The sequence below is a fragment of the Lutjanus erythropterus genome, chromosome 20 (assembly GCF_056507025.1).
Source record: "Lutjanus erythropterus isolate fLutEry1 chromosome 20, fLutEry1.hap2, whole genome shotgun sequence".
Lineage (NCBI taxonomy): Eukaryota > Metazoa > Chordata > Actinopteri > Lutjaniformes > Lutjanidae > Lutjanus > Lutjanus erythropterus.
In genome coordinates, this window is record NC_139336.1 from 23,211,488 (window position 1) to 23,225,000 (window position 13,513).

The following is a 13,513-nucleotide window of genomic DNA, read 5'->3' on the forward strand; positions in this document are numbered from 1 at the left end:
CACACTCGACCTACACTTCTTTTGGCCTTGAGTTTGCAAAGTGAGCCATGCACACAATGCAGATATTCTCATCATTTTAATGAACCGTTACAACCATCCCAGCATGTGAGTTTGGATATAGCATGAATGCAAAGCATCAGATTAAACTAGAGAAACTACTACTGTAGGTTGTGTAAGTCAAACTGTTGCTTCTACAATACAATGAACAAGAGGCAAAAATAATCTTGACAAAAATTTTTACTTTGAGTAAATTTCTTTTGTGTGTGTTGCTCACAGAAACATGCCACTTTTCATTTGAGCTAAAAAAAGATAACACTTTTCTAATTGGTAGAACTGACAATGTTACAATTAACCCCATGTTACAACACTACGTGGTCTCCTCTTGCCTCTCTGTAGGCCTACCTGACTTCTATATCATCTTTCCTCTGTGATGCTATAGTTCTGATTTCATTTAACCTCTTTCCTCTTACAAATGAATAATCTTTAGACTCATTTATCTGTCACCATGTGAGGTTGACACTTTTATCAGTTACTCATAGGAAAACAAAAACACAAAATGTGCATTTTGTGTGAAGGAAACCTTCCTTCTAACGGACTTTAAAACCCTGGTTTGACTGAGAGGTACGTGTTGCAAGATTCAAATCCTTCAATCTCAACGTAAGGACTGAATTTTGATGATTAGTGAGTTTGAGAAGGTCAAGACGAGCTTTAGAGGCTCAGTTTGTTCAAGTAAAAGTTACCACACAGCGATTCTTAAGCTGTTATTCTTGGACTGGTTGTGGAATGTCTTTTAAGGAAAATAAAAGACCTGATTGATGGTGGCAGTGCTGCAATCACAACAGCAGGCACTGCAAAAAGAGATAAAGATGTTTGTTGGGAGGCCTCTTTGTGTTGTTGCTGTTTACTTGTTTGTTTTTGCGTGTCTCTAATGAGGAGGTCAAGGGTCGTGGTCCATCCATGCCACTGTGTTGATACCAGAGGGTCTTGGGAATAAAAAACGTCTGTTGTCTTGGTCTGTCTAGAGGAATATTAAATTGCATTATTTCGTATGAAACCTTTTATTGACTTAATTTATTTCTTTATCTAAAAAGTAAACCATTCGATCAGAATATAATTAGTTATGAAAGTAATGCAATTACAATTTCTAGTAGTTTCAGGCACTTTATCCAAAATCCAAGCACTTGCAAAACCTTGCAAACACTACATTAAAATTGAAGAATTTACAAGGATTTCTAGCACCTGTCTTTTGACTAGTGCGGAACCAAAATGACAGACAACACAGAGTCAGTCAACAACACACAGTAGATAGCACTGATATTCTATGGTTAACACACTTCAACGGTTATAAGAAAACATTTATAAGAAAACATGCTGTAACATTATGTCCCATCACCAGACAGTCTTTCATTCACCAATGCTAGACGACTATCTTTAGTCAACAAAAGCCTCTCTGTTACTCATTCGGTTAGTGTAATGTTGAGTGTATGAGAGAGCTTCACGGGCTAAATAAACCCTGACTGGAGGCAGAAAAGAGCAGGTCATCTTCGTGCCGTCAGACGTTATCACGCTAGCCTAGTTAGCACCGTGGCTAATCGAGGGGAGCTAACTAACATTTCTACGACGCCACTCGCAACTTAGTCTGGTCAGCTTAACGTTAGTTCTGCTGTTTGTCCAGAGCACGTTTAACGTTACAGCTTCTCACTGGTGAATAACAAAACCGCGACTCCATATAGCAGGTGGTAAAGACGTTATCTTGCCGCCGAGCTATAACTAGTTAGCTAGCTAGCTACTTATAGCTCTAAGCTAGCTTACTAACTAGCTTACAACTGACATTAGTGCCTCAGCTTGCTGATATTAGCTGCAGAGACATTATTTGAGCTAGCTAACGTTAACTCGTATTTCAACGGGTGACCGTCAGTTACAAAGCTGAGAGACTCACCGTTAATTCCCGTTTGACTGCCGCTGTAACGGCGCCGTGATAAGACCGAGGCACCATTGTGATGACGTCATCACAGAGTGATGTGTGACGTCATCACAGCATCGCCCTCTGATGACGTCACACATCGCCCTTAAAACACTGTATTATCAGACCGGCACAGACAGACAGACTGAGCGTTTTAAGGGATCACAAGATCAAGTCATCTGTAATTGTTAAACATTGAACATGAATAATAGACAAACCAACTCAAACCAACAAACCAACGACAATTTTTCAACAATGTTAAAAGCACGAAAGAGGATAAGGGAATTGGAAAAGGAATTAGAGCAGCTGCGTCATAATTATGCTAAAGACGAGTTCTCCTGGGCAGATGAGTTAAGAGCAAATAAGTGTAGCACCGAGTGTAAAAACAGAGCAGCTGAAATCCAGACTCTCAAGGAACAGAAGGAGGCTTTGAACGAGAGGATCAATGAATTATTGGCCAAAGAACCCATTTATATTTCACTCAAAGAAAAATATTCGATGCTAATTGAACAAGCTGAGGAATTAAGGAAGCATACTGACCATCAGGCCAAACGTCATGAACAAGAAATGGAAGAACTCAAAAAGAAGTTGCATGTAGCACACTGCAAGACTATATCTGAGATGGAACAGAATCATGCCAAAGAAAAAGCAGGCCTACAAGCAGCCTGTGTCAAAGATCAGCAGCTATGCGCACAAAAAGAACAGATCATAGAGAGTCTGTCGAAAGAGTTGAAAGAGCTGAAAGAGCTGAAAAAGCTGGAACAACTAAAACAAAAAAATGAGATTGAAGAAGTGAAAAAAACCACACACGAGATGGAGGCACAAAAGCACAAAATCATCGTGGAGAAATTAAATAATCAGATAGAAGAACAGTCAGTAAAGATAGCCGAGACAGAATCGGTGACTAAACACAGAGATGGTCTGAGGAAACACTGTTATAAGCTACTTGGTGAACAAAATGATATTAAAGCTGAGAACAAAAAACTCGAAAAGAAGATCATTGCCCTGGAAAGGAGGGAAAACCTTGCTCCTCTGGTGTGGTCATTAAGGGGCATTATCGAAAATAAAGATTTATATATTAGAAACCTTAAAATGGAGATATCTCATTATCGCGCTGATCTGGACAAACTGGCAGAACGCTATGAGGCGGAAATATTAAACACAGAAATTTTGAGGAACAAACTGAACATTAAAGATCATGTAAATGATAACCTCAAGCTTAAACTTGGGCAGGAAAAATTTGCTCACCAAAAAACAACAGAAGACCTAGCTAATAAGAACAACATTTGTAACAACTTAAGCGACAAAGTAACGTTCCTTAGTTATCAGACCAAGGAAGCTATGCCTACCATAAGAGCTTTGAAGGACAGGAACAGCTGTTTAGAAACTAAGATAATGAGAATGAAGGCGGATATACAAGACTGCGTCCCTTTGATAACGAACCCCTGTGAATTAAAAAATAAAATCAGAATTTTAAAAATACACCACTTAGATTCTGATAAGGAATTTAAGGGTGATGAAACCAGGGACGCGCTCAAGAGTCAGATGGACAGTTTCCAGACAATGGTAAATCACGCTCAAAATACCATCAAGATTCAAGCCGAGACACTGAAGAGACTTAATTCTGAATTAACGCACACCCATGAGTACTTCACTCAAGAATTAAATGACAAGGTTAAACAGATTTCCATTTTAGAGAGAATCCTCCGAGAAACAACTGAGCAGCTTGAAAAAGCAAGAAAGCCAGCCTCCCAAAAGATAAAATCCTGGATAAATAAAAAAGTCCTGCGACGTACCACAGTTGTACCAAAAGTTGAAGAGGAGCCACCAACACTTCATCCAGAGGACTGGCAGCTTCCAAGCTGTCCAAATGTCACTCCTACATCAGATGATAATTACAGTCTCATCTCACACGATGAGACAGACCTGCCATCTAACAGAGATGTCCAAATGGTTGTAGAGATTTCATCGCTCTACTCGGAAGACGGGGAGATACCAAGCGCCCCAAATGTCATTCCAGAGGGCTGGCAGCTACCAGGTTGTGCAGATGTCACTCCCCAGTCAGATTCGGTAACACCACCATTACCCCAGCTGCCAATTCCTGCTGCTGATTTTGGTGCTGAGGACACAAATGGGCTCCCAATAGTTGACTAAAATTCCTTTAAACCCGTCAATCACATCCACTCATGACAATCATCATCCTCTTTTGACTTATGACAGGACTGGACAATGGCTTCCCTCTGGCAGCAAAAAGAACAAGACAGTGGCATGAAAAGGCCTGTAAATAAAAAAGAGAGAACCTACTCCCAAAAGAGTGGTTCAGGGCAGCACGGGTGCACAGTGATTAGCACTGTGGCCTCACAGAAGGTCCTGGGTTCAGCCCAGTTCTTTCTGAGGGGAGGCATTATGTCCTCCCGTGTCTGCGTGGGTTTACTCCGAGTGCTTCGGTTTCCTCCCACACTTTAGGGTTATTTGATGTGGGGTTGTATGAGGCACTTGTTAATAGTGTACCTCGATGTACCTTGAGTAGAAATACCTCATACAACCCCACATCATAAATATACTGACATAATATTGACAATGTGTAGTGGTGTCACGATTCTCCAAATACACAATCTGATTTGGCTTCTCCTCTGGTGGCAGAGAGCAAGACAGTGGCATGAAAAGGCCTGTAAAAAAAAGAGAGAGAGAACCTACTCCCAAAGGAGTGGTTCAGGGCAGCACGGGTGCACAGTGATTAGCACTGTGGCCTCACAGAAGGTCCTGGGTTCAGCCCAGTTCTTTCTGAGGGGAGGCATTATGTCCTCCCGTGTCTGCGTGGGTTTACTCCGAGTGCTTCGGTTTCCTCCCACACTTTAGGGTTATTTGATGTGGGGTTGTATGAGGCACTTGTTAATAGTGTACCTCGATGTACCTTGAGTAGAAATACCTCATACAACCCCACATCATAAATATACTGACATAATATTGACAATGTGTAGAGGTATCACGATTCTCCAAATACACAATCTGATTTGGCTTCCCCTCTGGTGGCAGAGAGCAAGACAGTGGCATGAAAAGGCCTGTAAAAAAAAGAGAGAGAGAACCTACTCCCAAAGGAGTGGTTCAGGGCAGCACGGGTGCACAGTGATTAGCACTTAGCCGGGACACTGAAGAGACTTGATTCTGAATTAACGCACACCCATGAGTACTTCACTCAAGAATTAAATGACAAGGTTAAACAGATATGCATTTTAGAGAAAATCCTCCGAGAAACAACTGAGCAGCTTGAAAAAGCAAGAAAGCCATCCTCCCAAAAGATAAAATCCTGGATAAATAAAAAAGTCAGATGTCACTCTCCAGTCAGATTCGGTAACACCAGCATTACCCCAGCTGCCAATTCCTGCTGCTGATTTTGGTGCTGAGGACACATATGGGCTCCCAATAGTTGATTAAAATTCCTTTAAACCCGTCAATCACATCCACTCATGACAATCATCATCCTCTTTTGACTTATGACAGGACTGGACAATGGCTTCCCCTCTGGCAGCAAAAAGAACAAGACAGTGGCATGAAAAGGCCTGTAAATAAAAAAGAGAGAACCTACTCCCAAAGGAGTGGTTCAGGGCAGCACGGGTGCACAGTGATTAGCACTGTGGCCTCACAGAAGGTCCTGGGTTCAGCCCAGTTCTTTCTGAGGGGAGGCATTATGTCCTCCCGTGTCTGCGTGGGTTTACTCCGAGTGCTTCGGTTTCCTCCCACACTTTAGGGTTATTTGATGTGGGGTTGTATGAGGCACTTGTTAATAGTGTACCTCAATGTACCTTGAGTAGAAACACCTCATACAACCCCACATCATAAAAAACAGGCAGCACAGGTAGGTGCATGGAAATGACTGGAGGCAGCAAGTTACCATAAGGCATTCAAAATTCAAAATAAAATTAAAGCTGCAAGCAGCGTTGAACAGGTCCTCGCACCCCTGCGCCACTTGGGGCCTGTGGCACCCGCGATCGTGTTGCAGGATGCCGACTGGTCCACGAGGCACTGGATTTTCACATGCATTAGACACCATAAGAAACAATTCGATGACACTTCCTTATGCTAAAGTTATAGCAAATTCGTGTTTCATGGCGGGACATCAAAATTTGACGCCACGCCCTTTAACGATAGACAGATCTTCTAATAACTTGATTACAAAGTAATCTAGATGTTACACAGCGATTTTCAAACATTCTGATTAATCCTGTAGGAGGAGTATATTGAAATACAACACGTGGAAAACACCAAAAATGACCATGAAATTCAAAATGGCCAACTTTCTGTTGGGTTTAGGCTACATATTCCTATAGACGTTTTTGCGCGTCTGGGCGTGATCCACGTGTGTACCGATTTCCGTGCAAAACCAAATGACACGTAATTTTTCACTCAAGACTGACGTGTGCCAAATTTGGTGAGTTTTTGAGTGTGTGTAAGCCCCCAGAAATGCAAATCAGTTTTTGGGTAATCTGAGCAAAAACAATAGGGTCCTCGCACCAGAGGTGCTCAGTTTTGACTAATCAAAACTGAATTACAGATATCAGCAATGACATCACTGAACTGACAATCGACTCATCACACATCCTAAATGACAATTACAGATATCTGTGATTCAGTTTTGATTAGGTGGAATGACAGTTAAAGATATCTCAAACGCAGTGGTGGACAGTAACGAAGTACATTTACCTGAGTACTGTACTTAAGTACATTTTTTGAGTATCTGTACTTTACTTGAGTATTTGTTTTTTTGGAAACTTCTGACTTTCACTCTGAAAGAAATCTCAGTTATTTAACAGACTTGGAGAGCAACTTACAGTCGGGTTCAATCTAATTTCATGATGTGATTTTAATACAATTACATCAGAAAATGAGAACAGCTGTTTTTGATTGTATTTCTATGTTGAAGTTTTAGGCTTTGTGTAGCAGAGTGGTTCTACAAGCAGTTCAGTGCATCATCAGGTGGTTTCAGAGAGTTACAAGCTTTTGTAAATGTATCATGAAAACAATACAGCATGTACTAATATCAGAAAATGTACTTTTTATTTTGTACTGTTGAATACTTAAGTATTTTAAAAACATGTACTTCTGAATACTTAAGTATTTTTAAAACCAAGTACTCTAGTACTTTAATTTAAAAGTACTTTAATTTTGACTGAGCAACTTTCACTTGCAGTTGAGTAATATTTGACCAGGAGTGTCTATACTTGGACTCAAGTACTGGGGTTGAGTACTTTGTCCACAACTGCTCAAACGTAATTGTGACGACTCGAGGCAAGGCATCCCATTCGTTGTTTTATTATGACAAGGTTTCCATTGGATATTGGCTCAGTAAACAATACAATTGAACAGTGTTAGCAGAAGAAATCCACAAGAAGAGAAAGCAGATGAAATGGTGGTTGCTGTTATAGATAAAATAGTTAGAAAATGCCATGAAATAGAACGAGCATATAACCAAGGAATTTGTGGCAAACAAGCTTCGTTCACTTGAGGCTGGAGAAATACAGTTGCAGTGGTCGATGGTTAGATATGGCAAGCCGTTTTAACATTTAATAGTTAGGCTGGATATGTATTGCAGATATTCGTAATTCAATTCTTCCCATTTAAAAATAACATTTCAGATATCCACAGAAACATTCTTAGCAGGACAAATGACGTCACTTGTCCTATTCATGTATATGGGGTTTGTCATTACAGATAATCATAATTAAGTTGCAGATATCCACAACTCACATTGCAGATATCTACATCTGAATTTTGACTAGTCGTAATTCCAATAACTCTGCCAAAGTGTCTCTTCTGGGTCACTTTGCCGGTCCCAAGCCCGGACAAAGGAGGAGGGTTGGATGTAGAGCTGGCAATTCAACCCCACATAACAGTCTTTTCATTAAATTTGACCAATAATTTTTAACAATACAGGACAAAATTGATTTATGTAATATGGGTCTAGACAAAGCATTTAAGTCATTAAGTTATTTTGAGAAGTGATGGCCTATTTCAATGGCAAAATAAAAACAATCCAAGACTCAATAAAAGAAAGTTCATTTGTAGTTCTAAACATATTTAGGGTGTTTTTTGCTCATTTTTTTTTTTTGTCTCTTTCACAATGTTATTCCTCTCTCCTACAGTGTCCATTACAATAAATGTTTGAATTATGTAGAATATTTGAATATTAGTTAAAAAGCTAAAGTCACACTGAATAGCTACCATGATAATTTAATAATACGTGAATTATGTAGAATATTTGAATTTTTGTTAGAAAGTTGACATGACACTGAATAGCTGCCTTTTTAATGTAAAGACATTTGAATGTGGTAGAATTTATGAATTTTTGTTAAAAAGCTGACACCACACTGAATAGCTGTCATTGACAATGTAATGTTAGAATTATGTAGAAAGTTTGAATGTTTGTTAGAAAGCTGAAAGAAATAAATCTGAAGACACAATTTTACATGAAACAGCTCAAAGTTCGAATTTCTTAACAGTTAAAAAAACACAGGCAGACAGGCAGTCTAAAATATCCAAGGTGGACACAGAAAGACACAGACAGTTTTTTTAAACTGTTAATTTCAAACACCTTGAGCTCCTTCAGGTGTAATTGTCTGTATATGAGGTTTTAACTGCTAAGAACTCAGGCTGGTAGTGATGTGTCGGTCGCGACCGATCCAGATCTTAGAGCCGGCTCTTTGAAGTGAACGACGGGCACCGGCTCTTGATTGGGAGCCGATTTGTTTTTTCTCCTCTTTTTTTCTGTTAAAGTCACACATGATTGGTGGCGTGTGTGTGTGTGTCCACACTGAGTATAAGGGGGAGGGGAGGGGTTATAGACACACAACACAGTGGGCACATAAGCAAGTGGGAGGGAGACGAGAGAGAACATGCGCTACAGACAGGGACAGCACGCTTGAAAGGTGACAAAATACACTCGTTTGAGATGAACTGCGCCTCGCCTGGAAAGTAGACAAGATCAGGCAGCCACAGCAGGAAGTGGAGACGAAAATCTACAGTCAAGTTGGACAGTTTTCAACAGAGTTAAGAGAGAATAGAGGAAGAGAACACCTTTAGTTTACCTGTAGTCTGCAGACCACGATCATAGCTGAAGAAATAAAGTGCATTCTTGATCGCTGATTGAGGTTAAAATAGAAGAGATCCCCCTTTTGATACATGTAACATCTGTTCTTTTATCTGCCTTGTAAAACCAAGTCATATATAAGTCATATATATAATCTTTATTATTATCAGACAAAATATCTGCTTGTTGACAGATTAAAACTTCATTGCACAACAGAAGACTAATATATCCAGAGTTAAATATTACAATTACACAGAAAATTAGTAATTAATATAATATGTGGTGTTTGTTGTCAAAATTAAGCACTCTGCTTAATATTGTAGTACTCTCCTCCATGTTGAGTATGTTGACTATATAAATAAAGCCATATAAATAATTTTTTTTTTTTTACATCATTTTACATCATTTTGGGTAATAAATTAATTTGAGCAACAAAAAAATCTGAGGAGCCACTTGGGAGCCGAAAGAGCCGGCTCTTTTAGGGAGCCGAGCCAAAAGAACCAGCTCGCTAAAAAGAGCCAGAATTCCCATCACTACAGGCTGGTGAAATTGACCAATCGCCTCAGTATTCAAATTTGAATGTTCTGTAACATGCAGGTGATCGGTCAATTTCAGCCTGACTGCTGTTGGTTAAATCAGCCAATGGCCTGTGAGCAACGGCACATTCAATTTTAGAGAGACACAGACAGGCATGCAGAGTGACAGAAACGACATTGCACTCTTGTCCTAATTCAGTTGAACGTTTTGACTTTGAATGGTTTAAATCGGTTGAAGTTTGTGGAACAAGAAGTGTTACAATGTTTTTTTTTGAAAGGGATTTAATAGAGATCGGAATTTTAACGTTGAATTTTGTGGAAAATATTAATGGTACTGAAAATTGAAGAGGTTTCCAATTGTGCTCTAATGAAGCTGAATAAGTTGAGGTTTGAATCGGTTGAAGTATGTTGAATTTATGGGACTTTGAAAAACACAGTGGAATAATGATAATAATAATAATAAACTTTTTTGGTAGTACAAGAACATAGGGTTTGAATGCTTGCAGCATTCACACCCAATAACTAGAAAAGCAATTTCTTTGTTTACCGATTAACCCTCACATGGACTACCAGCAGGAATTTAGTGGAATCAACTAATCTTTTCTCAGCTTAAATATACATTTTATTTGTACATATACAAATAAAATCACACTTTTGGGGGGCTAAACATACTCAAAACCTCACCAAACTTAGCACACAAATTCACGCCTAACATGGGTTTTGCCAGTGGGTGGGGCAAAATTACTTATAGGAACAGTTAACTCCCAAAATACACATTTTTCCTTTGGCCTGTAGTGCTATTTACTCATCTATACTGCTTTGGTGTGAGTTACAGAGTTTTGGAGATATCAGCCGTAGAGATGTCTGTCTTCTTTCCAATATAATGGGACTAGATGGCAAAAAAAACAGACAGCTGAAAAATTCAAAATCAGTGTCTCTTTCATCATCCAGATATTCAAAATAATTCTTGTTCTGAGCAGTTTTATATAGGCCAACGTGAAGCCTCAGTGTCCCCCTCCCTGGTTTCTGCAATTTTGAGGATGAATTGTTTCCCTAAATTAAAATATGACTGACATGATAAACAACAAACTCCAAAGCATTTAATTTACACAACACTGACAAAAGGCTACACATGAATCCTTGTGTAATCACATGAGCTAGCTAATCTACTAAATCACTGTGTGGCACCTATCCTTAATGGCGTCTGGAGACTATGAGAGTCACAGTGGATGGTTTTGTAGAGTGGAGGAAGAGGCTGACAGAGTTAGCATTAGCTGCAAATGTGAGAAGATCCCAAAGTATCTGGGAACTGATCAATTTAAATATTACATGCAATATATCTCGTAAGGGGTCGATGCTACGTCCCTTTAGCAGCTCAGGGGTCCCTGGCCTGAAATTTATCGCTGTAAACACAACAGGAATTCAGCGATTTGGAATTTTCTGTGCCATTTTAGGACCGATTTCCAGGCATTGTATTTCAAAGAACTCCACTCAGACAATTAATCAGGTCAACTTCAAAATCAAAATCTAGACAGTTTCACGATTAAATGTTAAATGTCTTGTTTCTGTGGCCATGGGCCACACAGCAAGATACCCCTGTGTGCTCTTGCCATCTACAGGACACATGGATCACATGCACTGAAAACAACATTAAAGCACACCAGATTATACCCTATTATTTGTGTGTGAGGTGTAAATTGCATCACTTTGTGGTGCATTTTGCTGCTTATTTAGAAAAGCACAGGTGTGACATTACTGTAAAGATGGTGCATGGAGAATGTTATCTGGAAAGCCTCCACATGATGGCAGTATTGTAACTTAATTTCCTTTTACTTACTATTTTTGTCAACAGATGGCACCACAGTCTCATGTGGGTCTGATGGGACTTTTCTTCTTCTCAAATGGTCTTTAATCCTCTCATCTCCCCAATTAACCAAGACAACACTGTCTAGAGGAAACTCTAAATTAACTTGGACTGCCAACTGTGTTAAAAAATAAGAGGGTATTGTCGCAGAGTGTCAGCTGTGACCTCGTTTCAGACATTTAATCTGTTGCCCATTATCAGTAAGTGGGATAAGTGTGGGAGCAGGAAGGGTGGGAAAGTCTTCCTCTGGCTTCCTGTCACTGTCATACGTCTGTGTGAACGTCTGTGTGTGTTTATGGTAACAATCCAACTGAGAGCTGGAAGATTTCAATCCCACAGAGGAGCATTAGGAAGTATTTCATGCAAACTGTTCATGCAAATTTATACTTGACATTTCACTCCTTTGTTTGAATCAAAACTTCCCCTCTAGTTATAATTCAGTTATGATTACAAATAGACCTGCAATAATTTTGATCATTAAATTAATCGCAAACTGTTTTGGTAATCAGTTAATTGATTTGAGTAAGTTTTTTGTAGAAAAAAACGTCTAAATTCTCTGATGTCAGAGATTTTTTTTAGTCCCCTGTGAAATTAAAAGGAATATTTTTGGTTGTGAGAAAAACAAGACACTTGAGGATGTCATCTTGGGCTTTGGGAAACACTGTTTGACATTATATATCATTTTCTAACATTTTAAAACAAGGTCAGAAAAAAAAAAAAAAAAACAGTACGCACATCCAAAATCAGTAAGAACTGGATACTGGACAGAAATGCAAAAACATACTGGTCCTTGTAGTGTTTTTAATATTATATCACCACGTGACGTTTCAGGCGCCAGCACTTCATGGATGGACTGTGATGGAAGATGGAAGTGGACTCTATATTTATGATTTGTTAATGAACACCACACTCTAATTCAGACGCAAAAAATTAAAATTTGGAAACAGTCTACAGTCAAGCTTGTACCTCTGTGAGGCTGCACTGGGCAAAGTTTGACCTAATGCTAATGTCAGCATGCTCACAGTAATAGTGCTAACATGCTGTTACTAAGCGGGTATAATTTTTCCCTTGTCCACCAGAGGTGGTAACAAGTCAACAGTGTGCAAGTTACACGCAAGTCTCAAGTCTTACAGGAGAAGTGAGTGATTTCCAGTGGCATCTAACGTTCAAACCTTAGATTGCAACTAAGAGGATTTACCCCGACACCGCCCCTCTCTCACCACAAGTACGGTGGCCGTCAGCGGACAAAATGCGAAAGCTATCTCACAACAACAACACAACTACAATTATTAATTTATTAAGAATTACCTGTCCAGCAGAAAACAGGCAACCTCGGCATCACTGTGAAAACGTTTGTCCTCCATCAGCGATTTCCATCGTGTAAACGCTATGCCGATGTTGATTCGTGTTTTTGCCGTTTCCTGTCATGCTTGCGTTTACTTTCTTCGCGTCTCCGCTTCTTGGATGACGGGGATTCACTGTCCGCTGCTTTTTGTTCTGGTACAGTGTATGTATGATCCTCCATTTGTCAAAACTGTGCTACACAACGCTAAATGATCTGCCAGCAATCACCCGCGTCTATCCTCCCCGTCTACTTCCGTGTTTACGATGCGCCGTCTACGTAAGGTCGCCATGGGCTTCCCAAGACTCACTGTTAGTGCAGTTTGTCCGCTCCGCGCTGCCGTAGACGGCGCAGGATGATGATCTCCGTAAGTCCACCCGACAGTATGTAACTATAAATGGCTATTTCTAAAGCAACGGGAACATATAGATTCTGAGTTTACGTTGATTGATAATAATAAATAATATACTTATATATGATATATCTCATTTATGTACATAAATTCCTGTAATTATTACACACTGATCCTTTAACATTCAAGTCTTAAGCAAGTCCCAAGCTACTGTGGTGAGAATCGAGCAAGTCAAGTCAAGTCCCTGCTATAAGTCAAGCAAGTCAAGTACTTGGTCAGGTCAATCAAGTCACAAGTCAAATCATACACAATTCTTTTTTTATAGACATGTATTTATTGAGTTTTTTTGTGTAAACAATCTACAAATATACA